Raw genomic sequence first — 24,550 nt, 5'->3', positions numbered from 1 at the left:
GGGGATTATAGAGGAGTCAAAAAAAATTTATTTATTTATTTTTTGCCGTACGCGGGCCTCTCACTGCTGTGGCATCCCCCGCCGCGGAGCACAGGCTCCGGACGTGCAGGCCCAGCGGCCATGGCTCACGGGCCCAGTCGCTCCGCAGCATGTGGGATCCTCCTGGACCGGGGCACGAACCCGCGTCCCCTGCATGGGCAAGCGGACTCTCAACCGCTGCGCCACCAGGGAAGCCCTAACTTTTTAAAATTTTATTTTTATGGCTGCGTTGGGTCTTTGTTGCTGTGCGCGGGCTTTCTCTAGTTGTGGAGAGCGGGAGCTACTCTTCGTTGCGGTGCACAGGCTTCTCATTGTGGTGGCTTCTCGTTGCAGAGCATGAGCTCTAGGCATGGGGGCTTCAGTAGTTGCAGCATGTGGGCTCAGTAGTTGTGGTGCACAGGCTTAGCTGCTCTGCAGCTTGTGGGATCTTCCCAGACCAGGGATCAAATCCGCGTCCCCTGAATTGGCAGGTGGATTCTTAACCACTGCGCCACCAGGGAAGTCCTGAGGAGTCTAAATTTAAATCTTCATAATCTGTGTATTTGTAGCTTCAGTATCATTCATGACTTGTAGATTTTATGTTAGGGAAGAGTTATTGATTTCACGTATCACGTAAAGGATTCGTAATGATGATAAGGCAGTTAAGATTAGAATGGTGGCTGGTAAATGGTTATCTCTACTTGTGCATCTAGTGTACGTGTATGAGTCAGTTTAGTTGTCAATATTAGTAAAATCATATAGAGGACTAGAGAACTTATCCAAAAACTGATTATTAACATGTGATCATGAAGATGTAAAAGTTCTTCCATAATAGGTGATGTTGCATCCTGAGAGCCTAGATGAAATGGATATGCCATAGTGTTACACAGGATTTTTGCCTATGACTTAACTTTTACAACGTTATGTAATTTATTTTAATGGTATTTCACTTATTGAGAAAGACATAATGGTTGTGGTATTGGCTTGACACCAGTTGACAAGGATTCAATTCCTTCCTTCCTTATTGTATTTTATTTTTAAAAACTTTGTTTCTAAAAAAAAAAAGCAAAAAAAACCCTTTCTTTCTTCCTTCCTTCCTTTCTTTCCCACACTGCACGACTTGCAGGATCTTAGTTCCCCAACCAGGGATTGAACCTGGGCCCCAGCAGTGAAAGCACTGAGTCCTAACCACTGCACTGCCAGGGAATTCCCTCTCCTTCTCTGATTTACAAAACCAGGGTAATAAATAGACTGCAAAGAGTCTTTTTTTTCTTTTGGCTGCACCATGTGGCTTGCGGGATCTCAGCTCCCTGACCAGGGATTGAACCCTGGGCCACAGCAGTGAAAGCTGGGACTCCTAACCACTAGGCCACCAGGAAACTCCCCAAAGAGTCTTCTTTTTAGGAGACTGTTTTCAATAATGCTTGTTATTGGTGTAAGGACAAGAATTAAAAGAAAGTATAGAATAGATGCTAGTTCGGGTTTGTATACCCAAAGAACGAAACCGAAGCTGAGATTGACGCAGCTCAAGTTTTATTCTGTGGCCAAGGAATGGAGAAGTGGGAACTTAGTTCACAGATCACCTTGCCCATGTGGTGAGAGGGATTTGATTTTAAAGAGTAAAGACAAAGGCAGGAGGAGTGAGGCTAATGATGGGGAGCACATGCATTAGTCTAGGGAAGGGGCAGCACTTCCCTGGAAAGGGGAACCACACCCTTTTTATCCTTTCTTGGTCCATATCTTCCAGTTAGGGCCACCAGTAGGTGTGTCATCTAGTAGCCAATGTAGTAAACTCAGCAGAATGAGACTGAGGGTCTGTTGGAGGTCAGATTCGTTGCCACCTTTGTTCCAGCTGGTTCTATCTGGTGTTTATCTCTTCCTATAGCTTCCTTCTTCTGTCTCCAGACCCTGTGACTTAAAGATACATGTTAATTCCTGTTCAAGCAGGGATTGGTGGGTTTTGAGCAAAGAACTGGCACAGCTCTGACAACAAAATCCCCCCTTTTCTGTTACTGCTCCTCATTCTTGAGGGGTGCTGAAGGGCAATGCTCTGCCTTCTGAAGCTGCTTCCTGCTGAACATGGGCATAGTTATCCCCTGGATTAGAGGAGCAGAACTGTTCCCTGTGTTGCCTAAAATATGTCTGGTGGTCACCAGGCTATAGTCCCAGTTGCTTGTACCCTTGTGTTTGTGTCATCTGAAGTTTGCTGGCTTCAAGCCCTTTGCTAACGAAGTTGACAAGGCAGTTAAGGAGGCAAGGCCCGAAGATGAACAGGAGGTTGATAGCAGTTAGTGGGCCAGGAAATGAAGGAAACCAGGTTAAGCTGGGGAGGCTCTGTTTGACCGTATTCCAGATGGAGCTTGGATCTGGACTTTGTGTGTTTATCTGTGTTACCACTGAGCTTGCTCATATATCTCTCTTATGTTGACCTCAATCTGACCAGAGTTATTGAGATACATGCAGCAGGTTTCATTCATAACTGCACAGACTCCCCTTGCTCAGCCAGGAGGTCGTCAAGGGCTTGCCTATTGTTAAGAACAACATTTGCTAGTGAGTCCAGAGAAGTACAGAGTCCTTGTAAGGCATCCCCTGTATTTTTAGACAAGTCCTCAAGGGCCCGTGTGAGATTTTGTAGCGTGATTTCATGGTATGCGAAACCTCCTCAGGAGGCCGCCAGTCCAAGAGCAATCCCTACTCCTGCCAGAGTGAGTTCTATTGCCCTTGTATCTGGCGGCTGGGTGACATTATGAATGGTTATACCTAGGTTCCTCGAACTTAGCTGGCCTAGCATGCATTGTGCACAAATTGGGCATTATCTAAGCAAGGGCAGGCTAGAGCCCACCCTGGAAAAGGGAAGGTGTTGGGGTTGTTCTGATGCGGCAGCTGGTTTACTCTCGGGCCACAAAGGAACAGGTACCCAGGGGGCGTGCATGCCTGGTGCACCTCTGAGGAACTGAACCACCTCTGTAAGTGGGTAGCCCAAGAGGGGGTGCCCTTGCAGTGTGGGGAGAGAAGCCCACCTGCATAGCAGGGGTCACTGGGGGATTCTGGACCTAATGGCTTTTCCTCAGACCTCAGGAGGGCCACTTACTAAACCCCAGACAACTGGTGTCTTCCCTCCCCAGTAAATACATCTCCCATCTGGTCCCTGTGTGTATTCATTGAGTCAGTGCAGAGGGCACCAATGGGTGAGATTTCCATAGGAGTCAGTCCCGGGGCACTTAAATTGTGGGGTAATGGAAGAAGCAGTGATCAGAGTCCAGAGCAGCCCCCGGTGTTATCGCAAGTCCCTCCCTTTGGTAAGGGCTGCTGACGGGCAGTGGCAGCGAGACAGAGACTGGTTAGAGTGATGGCACTTTAGAGTGAGGGCTTTGTATTTGTTAGAGATGTTAGTGCAAGGGGTGAGGTCCAAGCAGGGAAGCTGCATTATGGATGGGATGTTAGCCAAGGTGAGAGTGAGGCTGTCATTCTTAGGGGTAAAATGTAATACCTTTAATCCATAGGCATCACTTTGTGGTTGGGGGTGACAGACCAGCACTGGGATAGACTTTGTCCACGGGCTATAATCCGTGAGAAATTTACTATTGCACTGAGTTCCCATTCCATGTGGACAGTTGTAAGAGAGCAGAGAAGATAAGAAAGAATAGACAATAATGGCTACTCATCCTGCTTCCAACGTTAATGTCCCTGATATCCAGCATGGACAGAGGAGATTTCTGCCAGAGGGAGGGAGTTTGGCAGAACAGCAGGAGCCAAGTAAGGCAATAGCAATGACAAGGCCAACTACTAAGCCTGCCCACCGCATTACTTATCTATTGGTAAGTTAGGCCTTTTGAAAAGTAACTTAAGGTCTGTGACAGGTTCATAGGCGCTTTGAGTGGATGGCTCAGTAACTTCTTCCTTCAGTGTAGGTGCTGCTTTCACTCTGGTATGGTGGGCCCATGGAGTTATACCCTGTAACTGTAAAGCAGAATAAGTAGTCCAGATTACTAGATAAGGTCCTGTCCACTTGGGGTCTAACTGGTCTTGTGGATTTCCAGCCTTCCAGGTTTTCAAATAAATCAATTTTCAGGGGAGAAAGGATGTAAAACCCTGTCTAAAGGGGAAGGCAGTTCCGGATTCCCGTAGGCATGTAAAGCTTTGATTATTTCCCCTGTCTGTAAGGTATATTTCTGCCGGTCCATATCCTTAAGATTGGTCTTGGAGCCGGGTCCTTCAGGAATGGGCCTCATGTACATGGGCTCATATGGACTTAACCTGAGCTTTCCTTTAGGGGCTATTCGCAGTCTCAAAAGTGCTGTGGGGAGAAGGGAGATCCAGGGTTGATGACTGTCTTGACATGGTTTGGCTAAGTTTCTTTTGAGGGTTTGATTTATTCTGCTTTTCTTTTTTTTTTTTTTTTAAGATGCTGGGGGTAGGAGTTTATTAATTTATTATTTTTGCTGTGTTGGGTCTTTGTCTCTGTGCGAGGGCCCTCCCAACTTGTGGCAAGTGGGGGCCACTCTTCATCGTGGTGCGCAGGCCTCTCACTATCGCAGCCTCACCCATTGAAGACGCGCAGGCTCAGTAGCTGTGGCCCACGGGCCCAGCCGCTCTGTGGCATGTGGGACCCTCCCAGACCAGGGCTCGAACCCGTGTCCCTTGCATTAGCAGGCAGACTCCCAACCACTGTGCCACCAGGGAAGACCTATTCTGCTTTTCTTGAGGATTGTCATCTCCAAGTGGAGTGTAAACCCCATTTAATTCCTAGAGCTCTAGCGACTCCCTTAGTCATTTGGGAAACAAAGGCAGGCCCACTGTCATTCTGGATGGACTTAGGGAGCCCAAACTGAGGGATTATTTCCTTGAACAGGGCCTTAGAGACCTCCCAGGCAATCTCAGTTCAGGTGGGGAATGCTTCCATACAGCCGGAGAAGGTGTCAGTCAAAACCAGCAAGTATCTAAAACTTCCTTGTGTCCAGGGCATTACTGTAAAATCAGGTTGCCAGTCTTGACCTGGATATGTGCCTCTATGCTGGGTGGGGGTCACTCCCTTGACCTTGGTTGGGGGTTTGTGTTGGCCTTATTCTGGAGGCAGATAGGGCAAGCTTCAACCACCTGTTTAAGGAGACTACGGAAATTGGGAGCAGTCATGGATTTGATGAGCCATTAAAAAATATATATATTTATTTGGCTGTGCTGGGACTTAGTTGTGGCACGTGGGATCTTCTTTGCAACGTGCAGGATCTTTAGCTGCAGCATGAGAACTCTTAGTTGCAGCATGTGGGATCTAGTTCCCTGACAGGGATCAAACCCAGGCCCCCTGCACTGGGAGCACAGAGTCTTAGCCAGTGGCCCACCAGGGAAATCCCTGATGAGCCGTTGATATAGGGCCTCCTGCTCATAATGTGTCCTCTGGTGAGCTTCCAGGATGGCCTGCAGTGCAGTGGCTGATGAGGAACAGCTGCCCATGACTGTTAATCATCCACCTTGGGTATTCTGGGCTTTTCAGTGGTAAGGTTTTTGTCTCAGAGATAAATTGTAGCTCCCAATTTGTATAGTAAGTCTTTTCCTATTAGGGGAATTGGGCATTCTGGTACATATAAGAGTGAGATAACATTCTCCTTTCAAATCGCACTCAAGAGGCTCTATAAAATTATGTTCCTGTGGCTTCCCTTCCACTCCCATTATCTTACATTTATCCTTGGTCATTCTGCCTTGTCGGGTGTTCAAGACTGAGTAGATGGCCCCTGTGTCGACTAGAAAGTGAACTAGAAAGTGTGTTTTACCCCCACAGTCAGGGTCAGCCAAGGCTTCTCCAAGGAGCCCCTGGGCCCCTTCAGTCCTCTTCTTCTTTCACGTGTGAGACCGGCAAGGATGAGCCTGGACACAGTGGTCCCTTTAGCTTCCTTCTGAGACGTCTGGGGCATCCCCCTCCCCGTGGCCCTCCTCCCTACGGACTGGCTTTGAGCCCTTCTCTCCACTGTGGGTGTGGTCTTCAATACCTGGGGTGACTCACTGATGTCACAGGGTCCCTCTGGGGAAGGCCCCATCATCACTGGGAGGTTGACTGACCCTGAATTACTGAAGCCAGAATACTGGCAGTTGGGTTCTGCTGGTCTAGTTTCCTTGGCATCTGCCTCCAGATCCTGGTTGTTGAACACCCGAAATGCTGACTCCACCCCAGGAAGAAGGTGTAGTGCGCCCTATCTCCAACTTCTGTAATTTTCTCCTAATGTCTGGGGCGCTCTGGGAAGTGAAATGGGACTTAAGAATGGCCTACCCTTCCACTGACTCCAGGTTCACCTTCGTGTACCCACAAAGGCACTCCCTTAGGCATTCCAGGAAAGCCAAGGGGGTTTCCTTCAGTCCCTGGATGACTCCCTGAACCCTACTCCAATTTAAGGGTTTCTTCCCAGCCAACTGAATGCTCTTAAGAATCAAATCCCTGAAATGTGAGGTGCTGCTGACCATTTTCCACTTACTGGTCCCACCAAGGGTCCATGTAGGGAATGGCCTGGATTCAAGGCTGGTATAGAACCTGTCCTCCGTTATCTTGCTTGGTCTTATCAGCTTCTTCAGTTGCATTACTTATAATCAGTGTCTTTTCTTCCACAGAGAATACGATGTTCAGGAGGGTTTGGACATCCACCCAAGTGTGGAAAGGAGTGTGGAATATTCCCCAGACTAAATTAAGGACCCCCTTGGTATCTTCTTTCAAACCCTTGGATTGATCCTTCCAGTTACACAGATCTGAGGAAGATAAGGGTACATGCAGTGGTCAGTCTGCCCTCTCCATTAAGGACCTTGGAAAGGGGGAATAGCCTATTGCTTCCAGGGGGCTGGTACTGAATGCCGCTATGGGTGTGAACTGGACTAGTCCCCAAGGGAGGCATGCTGAGAGATGGAGGTGGGAGAGTCGGGGAGGTGGCAAGGGCACCAGGTAGGGTGGTTGTGAATTAGAGGGCGTAGAAGGTGTCAGGGAACCAGGTCAGGTAGGGGTAGATGACTCAGGAGTCTCGGGTGAACTGTCAGAAGGGGGAGAAGTTACCCTTGGCAGAGAGAGGAATTCAAGAGAATATTCAGGGGCTTCCCTGGTGGCACAGTGGTTGAGAGTCCGCCTGCCCATGCAGGGGACACGAGTTCGTGCCCCGGTCCAGGAGGATCCCACATGCCGCGGAGCGGCTGGGCCCGCGAGGCATGGCTGCTGAGCCTGCGCATCCGGAGCCTGTGCTCCGCAATGGGAGAGGCCACGGCAGTGAGAGGCCCGCGTACCGCAAAAAAAAAAAAAAAAGAATCTTCAGGCTGAGATTCCAGTACCAGGAGAGAGAGACATTAGAGATAATGTTGCATTTCTCACGGAGGCCCTTGTTTTTGCAAAGCACCATGAAAAATTGGACATAGGGGATCTCATCCCATATTTTTCAAATGCTGGCAACAGAGGTCCAATTGAAAAATGGTATTATAATTTAGAAAGCCATTAGTTGGCCAACTTTCTCCATCCACCAGTTTATACTGGGGCCATGTGTTGCAAAAGAAAAGAAGCTGTTAGTGGGCGGTAATTTCTAGTTATGGAGGATGCACCCTAGTGGCGATTTCGCTGGGATAGAGGCTTGGTTACCCCTACTGGGGAGTCCTTATTTCTAGTCTGTTTCCAACTTCCCAGTGGCCTCCTTCTAGGGTTGGTGGCGATGCAGATCCCACAAGATTAGCCCACACCAGGTGATCTAGGTGCTCTGAAACGTGAACCAATCTTTGTGGGGTATGGGAGGGGAGATGCTAAGAGGGCCTTAGTTATAAGGTCCCCCCTCTCTGTCTCGCTCTTTTTTTTTTTGGCTGCATTGGGTCTTCGTTGCTGCCCGCGGGCTTTCTCTAGTTGTGGCGAGTGGGGGCTTCGTTACAGTGCACGAGCTTCTCATTGTGGTGGCTTCTCTTGTGGAGCATGGGCTGTAGGTGCACGGGCTTCAGTAGTTGTGGCTTGTGGGCTCTAGAGTGCAGGCTCAGTAGTTGTGGCACATGGGCTTAGTTGCTCTGCGGCATGTGGCATCTTCCCAGACCAGGGCTTGAACCCGTGTCCCCTGCACTGGCAGGCAGATTCTTAACCACTGTGCCACCAGGGAAGTCCCAGATCCCCTCTTAAGTCAGCAATGAGACATTCCCAGACCCACTGTGGGGCTGTAGGAGATACCTGATATAGGTGGGTGCTTTCAGCAAGCAGTCCCTGGAGATAGGGTGAAGGTGGAGTGGGAAATAAGGGTTCTCTAGCCACATAAATTACCCAGAGAGCCTCTCCAGCATTCCAGGAGACTGTTCAAAGAGGGCTTGTCCATGCTTGGTTACAGGTGATCGAGCAGGGAGGCCAAATACTCATTTGGCATGTGTCCAGTTCTCTATACAACCAGCTACAAGGACCCAAGGACTTCGGATGATTTGGGGGTCCTCTTCTTTCCCCAGCCAGGCAAAGCGATTTTCCTGAAACCTGACAAAAATAATATTTTTAAAGGGTTCACGTCTGAGGAGGGATCCCAAGAGATCTGTGATGGACAGTAGTGGGGAGAGATCTACCTGACAGAGACAGGTACCCTGCCCTGGGATGGCAAATTGGGGTAAGACAGACCAACACAAAAGATGTGCTCTTGGATATTTTACTATATCCTAAAGGATATAGGGAACACAGCAGGGACTGGGTGGCTTGGGCGTTTTACAGTGTGGCTACTTACACGGACATTTGTTTCCAGTCAGCAGGGTGCCCAGTGCTCATCTACCCTGGTCTGTGACTGACTTATCCTTTCACAGGAGTGTTCCAGTGGTGAGTGCCCTAGTGGCTTTTATGTGCTCGATCCGTGCCCACAGTTGCAGCAAGGATTTCCAAGAGCATTAGGACAGATAAGACCACACAGAACAGAGACTGAAGCTTCACTTGTATAAAGAACAGAGACTAGGACTTACGATACAGACAGAAAACAAGGCGATGTTCTTACCATGTGGTGGCCTCCAGAGGGCTTCTCGTCCAGTCCAGTCCCCTTGCTTGGAACCAGTCCAACTAGACAGCCTATTGTCCAATCTCACCCACTACTAGAGGATCGGCTATATTTAGATAACCAGTTGCCCAGTCCAGTCCTCTAGACAGAGGTCTGGCTCTAGCCAGGCCAGGATCCTTTCCTTCAACCAGCCAACCCCTACAACCAATCTTGGCTTTATTGGCTGAAGTAGGGTCAGGGCCCCCTGTGCCAGCTGTCCCCTGGATACTACCCCAATGTGTAGCAAGCATCCTTGCTATAGATACGCAAGGGTGGGGAACCGGTCTTTACCTAGGGAGAACTCTACCTAACCCTTGGCTGCTTTTTGATCTCAGACTGGATTCAGTAGCCCTCACTGGCCCAGAGGTCAAGGATTGGGGCAAACTACCCAGTTATTTAGCCAGCTTTGTCAATCCTAGGTCAGCAAGCAAGTCCTGGCTGAATTACTGGATAGAATGGCAGATCCAAAGCCACCCTCTGGCTGGCTCACTAAAATTTGTTACAGAATCAAGTCGTATGGACCTCCAAGGAGGGGGGTCCATACAACTTAATTCAGCAACAGAAGCAGTGTACATGTTCAATGCAATCCCTCCAATGTTCAAATGGTATTTTTCATGGAAACAGAACAAACAATGCTACCACATGTATGGAACAACAAAGAACTCTGAATAGCCTAAGCCATCCTGAGAAAGATGAGCACTGCTGGAATCATCTCCCTCCCTGACTTCACACTACATTACGAAGCTACAGTAACCAAAACAGTATGGTACTGGCACAAAAACAAACAAACACATGGGCCAGAGGAACAGAATAGAGAGCACAGAAAGAAACCCATTTGTATGTTGTCTGTAAATTCACGAACAAGGAGTTAAGAACACAAAACGGGGAAAAGACAGTCCCCTCAATAAATGTTGCCAAGAAAACTGGACACCATCAACAACACATACAAAACTAACTAAAATCCACAATTTTCCACATCAAGTCCTTCCTCTGCTGGGTCCTCTGAAAACAGACACCCAACCCCCCACCCCCGCCCTTAGCAGTAAGGCACACACAGGAAGCTTCTCCTCCCATTTTTCCTCACCTTTTACTCCCAAGGTGGTGCCTCCTGGTGGTTCCTGAAGACACTGGGTTCAGATCTGTCTGCATGGACTCAGCCAAGTGTTGTCCCAAAGCTGAAACCATGGTGGATCCTGAAGAGACCGAGCTTCTATCAGTGGCACAAGTAGCCAAGTTCCTTCATGAGCCAAGTCCACCAGTGGAACACACATGCACCTCAAGTATCAGAGAGGTGGGCTTGGTGCCGCCTGCTGGCCAGCTGGGAAGTGCAGACCTCAACCTCTCAGTTCCCTGGAGCCCACGCTCACAACTGGTGAGCCTGCAGAACCACTAAATTTGGAAATTCAAACTGAGATGGAGCCAAATATCCCATGACTTCTCCAAAAATAGTTATAGAATAATAAATTGGAAACCATATGCAATCAAAAGACTGTAGAAACAAACTTTACAACTTACACCAAAATTCACTCAAAATTGTCCATAGACATTTAAAATGTAAAACTATAAAAATTATAGGTGAAAACATAGAAGGAAATCTACATAACCTTGGGTTTGGTGATGAATTTTAACACAGAGTCTCAAAAGCCTAAGAAATAATATATATATATATTTTTGTGTGTGTGGCACGCGGACCTCTCACTGCCGTGGCCCCTCCCATTGCAGAGCACAGGCTCCGGATGCGCAGGCCCAGCGGCCATGGCCCACGGGCCCAGCCGCTCCGCGCCATGTGGGACCCTCCCGGACTGGGGCACGAACCTGTGTCCCCTTCATAGGCAGGCGGACCCTCAACCACTGCGCCACCAGGGAAGCCCAGAAATAAAATTTTGAACATGGATTTAAAAAATTTTAAACTCTATGAAATATCTTATTCAGAAAACCAAAAGACAAGCTACAAACTGAAAGAAAAATATTTTCAAAATACATAACTGATAAAAGATATGTACTCAAATTACACCAAGGATTCTAGAACAAACCCCATTAAAAATGGGTAAAGACTGGAACAGACACCTGGCCAAAGAAGATATACAGATAGTAAATAACATCATATACCATTAGGGAATTGCAAATTAAAACAACAATGAGATAGCACTGCACACCTATTAGAACTAATAAACTCAGAAAAAAAAAATACTACTGATTGATGGAGGGTGAGGAAAAACAAGAGCTCTCCTTCACTGCTGGTGAAATGCATATACAGCTACTTTAAAAGACATTTTAGAAGTTTTTTCCAAAGCTCAATAAGGCTCACGTGAGGATCCAACATCGTGCGTCCAGTATTTAGACAACTGCTTTTAAGAACTATGTCCAAATGCAAACAAGGATGTAATTAAGCACAGCAACTCTATTCATAATGGCTATAAACTTAAAGAAACCAGGATGTCCTTCAGTAGAAGAATGCATAAGCAAATTGGGGTACATTCATTTCAAGGGGAGCAGAATATGCCACCCCAAAATATGCCTGTTGGCATAAGGATTACTTTGAGCTGATTTCTTTTTTTTAAAAAAGAAGACACATAAGAATCTCTGAAAATCAAGTCAAGATTGCCCTTTTGTGAAGGAAGTTGACATTTATAAAGGAAGTCTCCATTTGAAAGCTCTCTCTCTCCATACCAAGAATGGAAGGATGAATACATCTCAAGAAACTCTTATCAGTGGAGAAGGTAAGACTTAAATCTGCACAACAACCATACCCTTCCTTCATTTTTTTATCTTTAGATGAAGATGGTATTTAAGGTGATGGCTTGGGCCATTTCAGGGCGTTACTCAGTTTTCCTGAATATCTCTTATGCATATAGGAGGTACACACGTTATTAAACTTCTGAATGTTTTTCTCCAGTTCATCTGCCTTTCATTTTCATTACTACATGGGGGATCTCAATGAAGAACAAAGAAAGATAGAGGGAAAATTATTTTCCCTCCCATATACATGCAGTGGAATAGCATTCAGAAATATAAAGGAATGAACCATCAACCCATGCAAAAAACATGAGTCTTACATATATATTGCTAAGTGAAAAAATCCAGTCTGAAGTGCTATACACTGTATGGCCCCATTTATGACATTCTGCAACAAGTAAAACAGAGAGATGGTAGACGGGTTATGGGTGGGAGACTGAGATATTCCATATGATACTTTAGTGATGAATACCTGCCACTATGCATTTGTCTAAACCCATAAATTTTTACAGCCCAACAAATAAATCATAATATATTTAATTTTAGTTATTTAGGATATGGGAGTGCCACAGGATGCATTACAGAATTTAACAAAAACTGATTTAGAAATGTATTAAAAAATAACCTCACTGTTGGTGGTGGGACAAAAAGTGCTGACCTCGGTAACTTTGGAAATAAATGGAATCTGTAGAATAAAGGTAACAGTGGACTCTACCTTAACAGTGGACTCTATTTTATGTTTTTGTTTCTTTTTAAAAAAATTTTATTTATTTTTGGCTGTGTTGGGTCTTCGTTGCTGTGCACGGGCTTTCTCTAGTTGCGGCGAGCAAGGGCTACTCTTTGTTGCAGTGCACGGGCTTCTCATTGCAGTGGCTTCTCTTGTTGCAGAGCATGGCCTCTAGGTGCGCGGGCCTCCGTAGTTGCAGCACGCAGGCTCAGCAGTTGTGGCGCACGGGCTTAGTTGCTCCGCGGCATATGGGATCTTCCCCGACCAGGGATCGAACACGTGTCTCCTGCATTGGCAGGCAGATTCTTAACCACTGCACTACTAGGGAAGTCCCTAGACTCTATTTTATAAAGTTATTTCCCTGGGGGTAGGAGCTAAGAATGCTGAGACCACTGTATTTGTAATCTGGAATGGAGCAAGCGATGAATTCAAAAAATGACAGATGGTGGAAGCCAGGTTTCTCACCATTGGAGTAGGAAGTTACAGATAAGCAAAGGGAGAAGGTTACAATATCCATGTAATAATGGATCAGGTTGGTGGCATTTATGTAAACTCATCTTTAGCTTAACATGGATACAAACAGTTCCATATAGAAATGTTTATAGATCTTCCCTGATGGCGCAGTGGTTAAGAATCTGCCTGCCAATGCAGGGGACACAGGTTCGAGCCCTGGTCCAGGAAGATCCCACATGCTGTGGAGCAGCTAAGCCCATGCACCACAACTACTGAGCCTACGCTCTAGAGCCCGTGAGCCATAACTACTGAGCCCGCGTTTCGCAACTACTGAAGCCCACGTGCTCTAGAGCTCGTGCTCTGCAACAAGAGAAGCCACCGCAATGAGAAGCCTGTGCACCGCAATGAAGAGTAGCCCCCGCTCGCCGCAACTAGAGAAAGCCCGCGTGCAGCAATGAAGACCCAATGCAGCCAAAAATAAATTTTAAAAAAATGTTTATAATTAGGTGTATACGCATAAGTTGGAATACATATTTCAGTGCATTATCAGCTGGGTACATTTAGCTTCCAAATGTAAGTTTTTTTTTTTTTTTTTTAATGGGAGATCTTTTGTTGTTGTTAAATATTTACTTATTTTGGCTGTGCCGGGTCTTAGTTGCGGCACATGGGGTTGAGGACTTCCTAGTTGTGGCACGCATGTGGGATCTAGTTCCCCGACCAGGGATCGAACCCGGGCCCCCTGCATTGGGAGTGCAGAGTCTTACCCACTGGACCACCAGGGAAGTCCCCAAAGGTAAGTTTTTTAATACCATCCTCTAATAAAAGGAATCAGGGCTCTTTGAAGAAATGGCTGCTACTAGGACTGAGAGACTAAATATATGAGCCAGGATAATGTTGAATTATCAGAAAGTAAAGAAGTACCAAGAAAAAAAAAACCTACAAGATGTTTTCATTTGACATAATTCCACAAGACAATGAAAAAAGCTCTCAATATCCAAAGCAAGAATGAATTAAGCACCCAAATACTGTAATGATGAATTATAACCACAAGTATAAAATAACTATTCAGGTGCCCACACTAGTAAAATAAATGATTACAAACATTCTTATGAATTGGGTTGAATAGAAATGTCCTATGCAGAAGAATTCCAAATAACTGATGTAGACACACAGCCATCCATCAAGGAGGTAACCCAACCCTCTTCTGAAGTGTGGGTTCTTCCTAAATAAGACATACAGTATGGACACGGGAAAAATAACTTCACAGGGAAAACTGATAAACACGACCTCAGCCATGTGACCAAAGTTAACATGAACGGTGATAAGTTGCCTTGAGAGCCTGCTCCTTTGACATAAAATGATGAGAATGCACTTGACCTCTCTGACCTAACTTCCTCAAAACGCATAAACCCAATCTAATCATGAGAAAAACACCAAGTAAATCCCAATGCGGAACAGTCTACAAAATACCTGACTAGTCCTCCTCAACCGTGTCGAGGTCATAGAAACAAGGATAGTCTGAGAAACTGTCAAAACCCAGAAGAGCCTGAACAGACATGATGACTATATGTCATGTGGTGCCCTGGATGGGATCTGGAACAGAAAAAGGTAGAACAAAGGGAACCAGAATAAAATATGGACTTCAGTTAATAAAAAAGTATTAATATGTGTTCATTAATTGTGACAGGTCTGTAGGAAGCTAAAAGGGAGGGAAAATTAAAAGTCAAATAAGAAAAAAACCTATTGTATCAAACTGGAAATATAGAGGAAATGGGTGATTTTGTAATAAAAACACATTAACGAAATGATTCTAAAATTAGGAAAATACAAACATACCAATTAGCCACCCAGGGACCTCTTTCCCCTGCTGTTTCTCCTCTCATTATGCTGGGGTTTCCCTCTCCTGGACAGGGAAGGAACAGGAACAGAGATGTCCAGCAGCTCCCCTACGATCTGACCCCACCCAGTGTCTTCACCTCCACCCACCATGACGCCCTGAATGAGAACACCCTGCGAGAGGGAGTCTCAGGGATTACTGATTCTAATGTGTAAGCTAGGACTTTTTTGATTCCAAGGGACTGGACACACTTACTGATGTAAAAATAATAAATTTCTTAATGATAGAAATATGTATTTCTACTTGCAAGAGGCAGTTATGGCAGTGGTTTTGGGCCTGGTGGGACAGGGGCTCACACTCTCATAGTGTGACCTGGTCCCTTTGTCCTACTAAGTGACTTTGTGGTGGCCCCATCCACAGCTACAGTGTCTATCTCTGCATCAGGGGCCTCCAGCAACTCCAGGCTGACACCCACTCATGTCCATTCTACTGGGAAGGGTCTCTCCTTTAGGTTCCATGAAAAGTCACAGCTTTAAAGACCTTTGCTCAGCTTGGGTCACATTCTCATCCTTGAACAAGAGGATGGAACATGGGACTGGCTAGACATGGACCATATACCCATTTTTGAGGTGAGTGGAACATGGGATCAACCCTCTGCAAAAGTGTGGACTGGAAGCAGGTGGGATGTAACTCCCAAAAGCTGAGATGCTGAGAATAGATGCTGGGTTGGGGGAAGCAGCAGATTCCACATCACCGACAGCCCACTGCACAGCACAGAATCTGAAGTCCAAGGAGGGAAACGGTTCACTTAGGGTCAGGGGCTGTGGCCACCCTTCCAGTGCTCTTGCTGTCCTCCCAGGATGGCAAGAAGCTCTCCCACTTGCTGAAAAAGCAACTTTGTTGTTGTTGGGAAACTCAGGGCTCCTGCCTTGGGCATCGGGTCCACACATCTCAGAGATTGGTCAAGAATAGCCTGTGTGTCCTCGGAAGGTGCAGAGATCTCATTCCTGTCCCTGGGAGGTGGGAGCCCAGGCATCATGCCCCATGTTCACGTTAATCACCCACCCATGAAGAACAAATTTGCTCATTTTCCAGTCTCTTCTCTCTACAAAAAGTAGAGAAATTATTACTCAATGAAACAGTGGGAGTCTCAAGGATTATTTTATACCACGCTAACACAGTTGGTGGCTTTCCAGAGACCACAGGGTATGGGACAGGGATGCACATATCTCCCCAACAATATGGCCTCAATGTGAAACTGTCTGGGTCCCAGATGCTTCAATACCTTTTTTTTTTTTTAACACCTTTACTGGAGTATAATTGCTTTACAATGGTGTGTTAGTTTCTGCTGTATAACAAAGTGAATCAGCTATACATATATCCCCATATCTCCTCCCTCTTGCGTCTCCTTCCAACCCTCCCTATCCCACCCCTCTAGGTGGTGCTTCAATACCTTTGATTCTCAATGGATATGAATATCAATCTTGGTTACAACCAGAAGGTTGAAGGATTGCAGGGCCACAGTCTGTGTATGGTTGTCATGACCAGGGCCACACTCAATGTTTGGAGGGTTATTACCTCTCTTGGCAGGCTAAGAGGCAATGAGGGAGGAGGCATTTGTTTCAACCACATGGATACTGGGAACTGAAACATCCCAAGGAACTGTCTAGGATAACCAGGTAGCTGTTCAATTACCCAGCAGCACAACTGGCTCAGTAATTGGCCACAGGGGCTTGAGGGGCAAAGGCTGACCTGAGCTGGAGGACCACGGATGCCTCCCTGGATGCTCAGAGGCCAAGGGCTGTTCTGAGACTTGACTGTTTTTACACTCATGCAGATGGAACAGAGGGTCCATCCAGTCCCAGGAGGGCCCCACCAGCCCTCAACAAGGTAGCACCGATGGGCCGGCAGCTTGATGCACCCAGTCCTGTATAAATCCACACATGTCTAGAGAGTACCTTGCATGTCAGGGCTGCGCTGGACTGTGGCTGCTCAGACAGAGTGGGGCCAGCATCCCTTCCCAGGTGGGAGGGTAGAGGGAAACCCTGCATGAACTCTGAGACCCTAAGTACCCTTGACTGAGCTGAGTTCAATTTGAATCAGTTGAGTGACCAGAGCAGACATTACATTCATCTATCAGGGCCCAGGGCTGGAGGGGCAGAAAAACAATGGCCTAGCTCAACCTTGATCCTCACCCTGACACTGATCCCAATCCTAAACTCGGACCCTGACCCTAAACCCTGACCTAACCTTAACCCTAGCCCATACCCTAAACCTAACCCATACCCATACCCGTATCCCACCTGTATCCCAATCCTAACCCATACCCTAACACAATGAGACCAAAACCATAAACCTTAATAAAGAAAACTACAACCGTGACCAAAACCATAAAATAGTCATTAACCATACATATGTCATAACCGTAAACCATAACCCAGCCCCAGCCCCCGCAAGTCTCAGCCCTAACACTAACCCTCCAAACCACTAACACCAAGCTGAATCTAACCACATCATACAAATACATCAAAAAAAAAGAAAACCACATCAGTATAACTTAGGAATGTAAGAATCCTCCACAAAATAAGAGCAACATGAAAGCAAAACAATATTAAACGGATGATGCCATAAGCGTCTCTACACCAGAAATTTCAGCTTGTTCAACATATTAAAGCTAAGCAACGTATTTAAACCACAATAAAGGTGTGAAGTAAAAACACATGATCAGGGCTTCCCTGGTGGCGCAGTGGTTGAGAGTCCGCCTGCCGATGCAGGGGACACAGGTTCGTGCCCCAGTCTGGGGAGATCCCACATGCCGCGGAGCGGCTGGGCCCGTGAGTCATGGCCGCTGAGCCTGCGCGTCCAGAGCCTGTGCTCCGCAACGGGAGAGGCCACAACAGAGAGGCCCGCGTACCGCAAAAACAAACAAAAAAACAAAAACCCCCCCACATGATCCTATCAATTATTGCAGAAAAAGCTATAATCAAAATCCAGTGCTATTTCATGATACAAACACTCAAAAGTAGGAATAACAACCTAAATGTCCATTGATAGAAGAATGGATAAAGAAGATGTGTACATATAAACAATGGGATATTACCCACCTGTAAAAGAGAATGAAATAATGCCATTTGCAGCCACATGGATGGACCAAGAGATTGTCATACTGAGTGAAGTAAGTCAGAGAAGGACAAACATTGTATGATATCGCTTATATGTGGAATCCAAAAAAATGGTACAAATGAACTTATTTACAAAACAGAAATAGAGTCACAGATGTATTGGTATATAGATAACAATCTTATGGTTACCAGAGGGGAAAAGAGGGGGAAGGATAAATTGGGAGATTGGGATTGACATATACACACTACTATATATAAAACAGATAACTAATAAGGACCTACTGTAGAGCACAGGGAACTCTACTCAATACTCAGTAATGACCTACATGTGAAAAGAATCTAAAAAAGAGTGAATATATGTATATGTATAACTGATTCACTTTGCTGTACAGCAGAAAGTAACAACATTGAAAATCAACTATACTCCAATAAAGTTTTTTTTAAAAAGTAGTAATAAAAGGATATTTGTTCAGTATGGAAAAGAGTAGTACACAAAGCCACAGAAAACATCATACTCAATGTTAAAGCCTGAAAGATTTACTCCTGAAATCAGGAACAAGGCCAGGAAGCTGGCCTTCACTGCTGTTACTCAATAGTGTACTGGAAGTTCTAACCAGAGTCTTGAGGTAAGAAATAAAAGGCATCCACGTGTGAATGGAAAAATTAAAGCTGTGTCTATTCACAGAACACAGATCACATCTTGTATATAAAACTTCCTATATCAACAAAAAATTATTTGAGCTATCAACTAATTCAGCAAAATTATAAGACAAATTATCAATTCATGAAAATCTATCTTATATGTGTACACTAGCAATAGGTAATCTGAAAAACAATTTATGAAAACAATTCCATTTTAAATAATGTCAATGTTAATATTTAGGAATATACGTGATCAAGCTATGACTTGTTTTTATGTATGTAAAGTTGTTTGTATGTTCGAAATTACTGGGAAGTAAGTTACTTTTCAAAACGCCCTGTCATTACCATGCCAGAAAAGCAGAGAAAACATCAAACTTCCATATAGAGGCCAAGCCTTACCCAGATCCAGTTCACCCAAAGTCCACATGGAATTTACAGGCACTGTGGGAAGATTAGATTAGGAGCCACTATGTCTTTGGTGTTGTGGATGATCTGGACGCAATAGAAACAGTGGTATTTTCAAGTTCCAATTTCCTACATCATCACACCAAAAAAACTATTAGAACTAATACATGAATTCAGTAAAGTTACAAAATCAATACACACACGTCAATTGCATTTCTAAACACTAGTAATGAACCATCAGAAAGAGAAAGAAAACAACCCTATTACAATTGCATCAAAAAGAACAAAATACCTAAGAATAAATTTAACCAAGGACTTGAAAGACCTACACACTGAAAACTTTAAGACATCGATGAAGAAATTGAAAGAGACATAAATAAATGGAAAGATAGCCCCTTCTCAAGGAATGGAAGAATTAATATTGTTAAAATTTCCATTCTGCCCAAAGCAACGTACACAGTGAATGCCATCCCTACGAAATTTCCAATGGTATTTTTCACAGAAATAAAACAAATCATCCTAACAGGGCTTCCCTGGTGGCGCAGTGGTTGAGAGTCCACCTGCCGATGCAGGGGACACGGGTTCGTGCCCCGGTCCGGGAAGATCCCACATGCCGCGGAGCGGCTGGGCCCGTGAGCCATGGCCGCTGAGCCTGCGCGTCCGGAGCCTGTGCTCCGCAACAGGAGAGGCCACAGCAGTGAGAGGCCTGCGTACCGCAAAAAAAAAAAAAACAAAAAAACAAAAAAAAAATCATCCTAACATTTGTGTGGAACCATAAAGGACCCCAAATAGCCAAAGCGACCCTGAGAAAGGAGAACAGGCTGCAGGCATCTTGCTCCCTGACTTCACACTATATTGTGAAGCTACAGTGGCCAAAAAAGTGTGGAACTGGCACAAAAACAGGCGCAGGGACCAGAGGAACAGAACAGAACCCAGAATTAACCCCACACAGATGGGGTCAGTTACTTTGCGACAAAGGGGCCAAGGACACACCAAGGGGAACGACAGTCCCCACAATAAGCAGTGCTGGGAAAAATGGACACCACATAACTCATGCCGGTTACACTGCACACAAAACTGACTAAAGGGGCTTCCCTGGTGGCGCAGTGGTTGAGAGTCCGCCTGCCGACGCAGGGGACACGGGTTCGTGCCCCGGTCCGGGAAGATCCCACATGCCGCGGAGCGGCTGGGCCCGTGAGCCATGGCCGCTGAGCCTGCGCGTCCGGAGCCTGTGCTCCGCAACGGGAGAGGCCACAACGGTGAGAGGCCCGCATACCGCAAAAAAAACCCAAAACCAACCAAACAAAAACAAACAAAAAACCTGACATAAAACGCAGTTTTCCACGTTAAGCCCTTCCTGGGGGGCGTGAAGACGGACACCTCTCCCTCAGCAGTCAGTCACACACACAGGAAGCTTCTCCTCACTTCTCACCTTTTCCTCCTGGCGTCTCCTGGGTCGTCAGGAAACGCAGCTCCTGTCAGCATGGACACAGCCCCGTGTTGTCCTGAAGCCCAAGCCCCGGCGAGTCTAAAGGAGACTCAGCTCCTGGCAGCAGAGACGCTGACCCGGCCACCCCTGCACAAGCTCTGGCGGCGCCTGAGACAAACTTCTGTCAGCTGCGCGCAGAGCCAAAACCGGTGGTAGGCGCGTGCGCCGTGAGTCAGAGAGGCGGGCTCAGTCTCCTCTGTGGTCAGTGCGGGACAGGCAGGCTGCACCTGACTCACAGTTCACTGGAGACAGCGCACCCTGCTGGTAGAACGGCTGAACCCACTAAACTGCAGAAATTCAAACTGAAATGGAGACAGTGTCCTAAAACTTTTCTAAAAATAGTTAAGGAACAATTCATTGGACACCATATGGCATGAAATGACGCAAACTTCACAACTTACACCAAATTCATTCAAAATTATTCATAGACAAACTTAAAATGCAAAACTATTCAAAATTATAGAAGAAAACAGAAGAAAATCAATAGGAGCTTGGGTTTGGTCATGTAGATCATGAGCTTTGAGTTTTAACACACAACACAAAAAGGCAATTCACAAAGAAAAATAAGGACCTCTGTCATCACAAAGCTACCTCACACCTCAGGAATCACAACAGACGATTCCCAGAATGAACTGATTTGCAGGAGGCAGCATGCCTGCAGCCCTCAGCCCTCAGCCCCCAGGTGGTGCACCTTTCATAGGAGAGATTTATTTCCTGCTTTCCAGGAGACACAGAGAATATGCAAAGTGTCTCTCTTGCATGGGTCTTTTCTTAAGTAACATTAATTCAAAAGAATTAATATGTCATTAAGACATATTTAGAAGTGACCTGCTCTGAGCCCTAACAATATATACATACATACATACATATAAGAAAGAGAGAGACAGAGAAACAGAGAGAGAGAGAGGCACTGACAGACAGAGAAAGAGAATGAACGCAAGGGAGAGGGATTGAGTAGAAGTCACAGACTTTTCATAAATCAGTCTTCATGTTAGAACCCAGTCACAATGTCCATGCACCCTGGAGGGGTGGGGATTACACAAGGACGTTTGACCAGGAGGCACCACAGAGGCTGAGATGAGACACTGGTTCCTGAATCTAAACATAACAGGAGGGCTTCCCTGGTGGTGCAGTGGTTAAGAATCCTCCTGCCAATGCAGGGGACGCCGGTTTGATCCCTGGTCCGGGAAGATCCCACATGCCGTGAAGCAACTAAGCCCGTGTGCCACAACTACTGAACCTGCACTCTAGAGCCCATGAGCCACAACTACTGAGCCTGCATGCTGCAATTACTGAAGCCCACACGCCTAGAGCCTGTGCTCCGCAACGAGAAGCCACCACGATGAGAAGCCCGCGCACCACAATGAAGAGTAGCCTCTGCTCACCACAACTAGAGAAAGCTGGCGCACAGCAACGAAGACCCAACGCAGACAAAAATAATAAATAAATTAATTTAAAAAAAACAGGAGAACCTGGAAGGTTGTATGCCAAAGGGGACGATGTCTGAATTTTATTTAATTTCAACCCTCCCACGGTGGAGGAGGGATGGGAAACAGGCAGGAAGGGGAGTGACCTTCCCTAGATCCCAGAGCAGACCCAGGCCTGTTTCAGTTGTATTCTGTGCTACGCCAGCCCTTTACGTAATCCTTCCTTTGCTAAGTCTCTGCATGAGCTACATGTGATACCAGCCCAGGGGTTTTACAGGCACTGTAGGTGTTTATAGTTCTATACACGTGATGGACTCCCTAGGAAGTAGCTGCTAGAATGACCTCCACTGTGCAGGTGGGAGATTGGGGAGTTCCTGAGAGGCACATGGCTTGTCAGGGCCACATCACTGGGGAGGAGGAGGAGCCAGGTCTGAAAGCAGCTGTGTCCTCAGCTGGGGTCCTGCCTGCACACTGGCCTCCCCAGGGCTGTGGAGTGGGCTGTGTTGGTGTCACTGTGCATGGACATGGCATGGGGGGCCGGTGAGCACTCAGCAGCCCAGAGGTGCCCTTGGGGAGCTCTGTGTAAGGAAGAAATCTGGGTAAAGGGACCCTAGGAAGCGACCTCACTTCCCTGGCAATAGAGCCCAACACAACTTGGAACCTGAGTAACTAGGCACCCACATTCTAGAGAAGCCCCTACCCGGTTCACTTGGTTGGAGATGCTCAAACGGATATGTTCTGCTGCGTCCCAATATCCTGAGGACATGGTCTCAGGAAAGTCCACAGTGAGAGCCTTTACTGACGCTCCAGACATTAGGTCAGGTCTCACCCCAGATGCCTTTGGCCATTTGCCCAGAGGGACCCAAAGGTAACAAACGGAGGCCCAGGGCAGGCCAGCCTAGGCCAGGCCACCACTCTGATCCCACCCAGGTAGCCCTGTGTCCCCTCCCTGTATGTGTGGAGGTGGGGGATTTACGTGGGGTAGGTCTGCCTCAGCAAGAGCAGGCTGATGAGGGGTCAGAAGCCTGGTGGGCCGGTCATGTCCACACCCCAGGTTAAAGCTGGCTGGGTAGGATGTGGAGAGCTGGGGCAGCGCCCTTCTGCCCAAAATTTACCCCAAGCCCTCCAAATGTATCTCTTTCCTCCTGGGTGGATATCTGAGCGGACACATGTCTGTGCCTGATCGGGGAGCAGAGGTCAAGTGGGCAGAAGAATCAGTGATTATGGCTGGACAGGGCTCTGATACCTCTGGGCTGGGCCGGGCCGGGCCGGCTGCTGGTCACTGTCATTGCAGAGCCCCACTCTGGAGATAAGCGAGGACTGGTCGACGGGGACTCCCAATCCATCTCCCCAAGAGAGGGGGCCGTGTGCCACACTGCCAACGAGGGCCAACACAGGCTCCCATTGAGTGTGGCCATGGAGGGTTCTCCAGAACCAGGACCCAGAGATGAAGGCCTCCTGCCCAGACACCACCCAGGCCACTCCCCCGGGTCCTGTCCCCGGCTTACATGCAGCTCAGCATATCTGGCTCTGACCTGGAGCACCGTGTCAACCTTCGCCTGAGTCAGCTGGAGGCCCTAGAGCCTCTCACTGTGGCAGAGCGCAAAGCAGAGAAGGGGTGGGTGCGTGTGAGTGTGTGGGGAGGGGTGAGTGCTGGGCCACACAGGGAGGAGTCCCTAGAGGCTGGTGTTGGGCCAGGAGCAAAGACTGGCATCAGACCACCCATCTGGTGGACTGCAGTCAAAGAAGACATCCTGCTATGGGTTCCTGGGCTGGGACTTCTCTGGAAGGCTCTGGGAAGATTTCTGTCCTTGGAAAGGCTCGTGAAAAGGCAGGCCTGTGGGTAATCTTTTCTTTTCTCACAGCTCCAGCAGGAGACCCAGAGCCAGATGAGGATCCACCACCTGGGCAGGGAGAACCTGCAGCTGCTTTTGCAGGAGTCCCAGATCCAGATGTTAATTTACCACCCCTGCAGGGAGAACCTGCAGGAGACCCAGCGCCATTTCCGAAATCACCAGCCCCATGGGCAGAGCCAGATCTGCAACCACCATCACTGTCAGCTCCAGATTTATACCATCAACCCTCCCCCGACCTGAAATTTACTTTACTTCCCCTGTCGTTGTTTGTGTTTGGGTGTTTTGTAATTTTATTGTTTTCTTTCACATTATTTATGACACCCTGTACTTTAAGTGTTTTAAGTGTAAAATAATAAAATTTAAACTTTTTTAATTTTAAACTGTGCGATTCAGGGGCATTAAGTACATTCACAATCCTGTGCAACCACCACCACTGTCTAGTTCCAGACTGTTTCATTCCCCAAAATAAAATCCTGTATCCAACGCATGCACTCCCCATTCTTCCCTCCTCCACCTTCTCACAACCCCTAATCCTCTTTATTTCTCTGTTTCTTTACCTATTCTGGATGGTTCCTATACATGAAATCATACAAAAGGTGGCTTTTGGTGTCTGCCCACATATTTTAAGAGGGGACTGGTGAATTTTTGTTTTTATTTGAAATAGCATTTTTGTTATTTGAAAGGGAAATCTAGATGGATTAAAGATGAGATGTACAAGATTTTAGTACATATGTGCATAATTTCGGGGTAGACACTGCTGTTCTAAGTGTGACACCGGAGCCAGAAGACAGAAGGGAAACGCTCAGCTTCTCATGTGGCAAAAGCAAACCAACCAACCG

General features: G+C 46.8%; 1 long non-coding RNA gene across 1 annotated transcript; it reads right to left on the bottom strand.

The window, feature by feature from the left end:
- Positions 1–1,544: 1,544 nt before the first annotated feature.
- Positions 1,545–20,540, bottom strand: LOC309838622. The gene is made up of 4 exons (XR_014298372.1): positions 20,372–20,540; positions 10,102–10,210; positions 8,276–8,476; positions 1,545–1,932 (listed from the first exon to the last, which is right to left on the bottom strand). It is a non-coding gene; the product is annotated as an uncharacterized lncRNA (long non-coding RNA).
- Positions 20,541–24,550: the final 4,010 nt, after the last annotated feature.

Source organism: Grampus griseus, assembly GCF_964374135.1.
Source record: "Grampus griseus genome assembly, chromosome: 20".
NCBI classification, from domain to species: Eukaryota; Metazoa; Chordata; class Mammalia; order Artiodactyla; family Delphinidae; genus Grampus; species Grampus griseus.
Note: the sequence above shows the minus strand (reverse complement) of the source record. Positions and strands in the feature narration are given on the sequence as shown.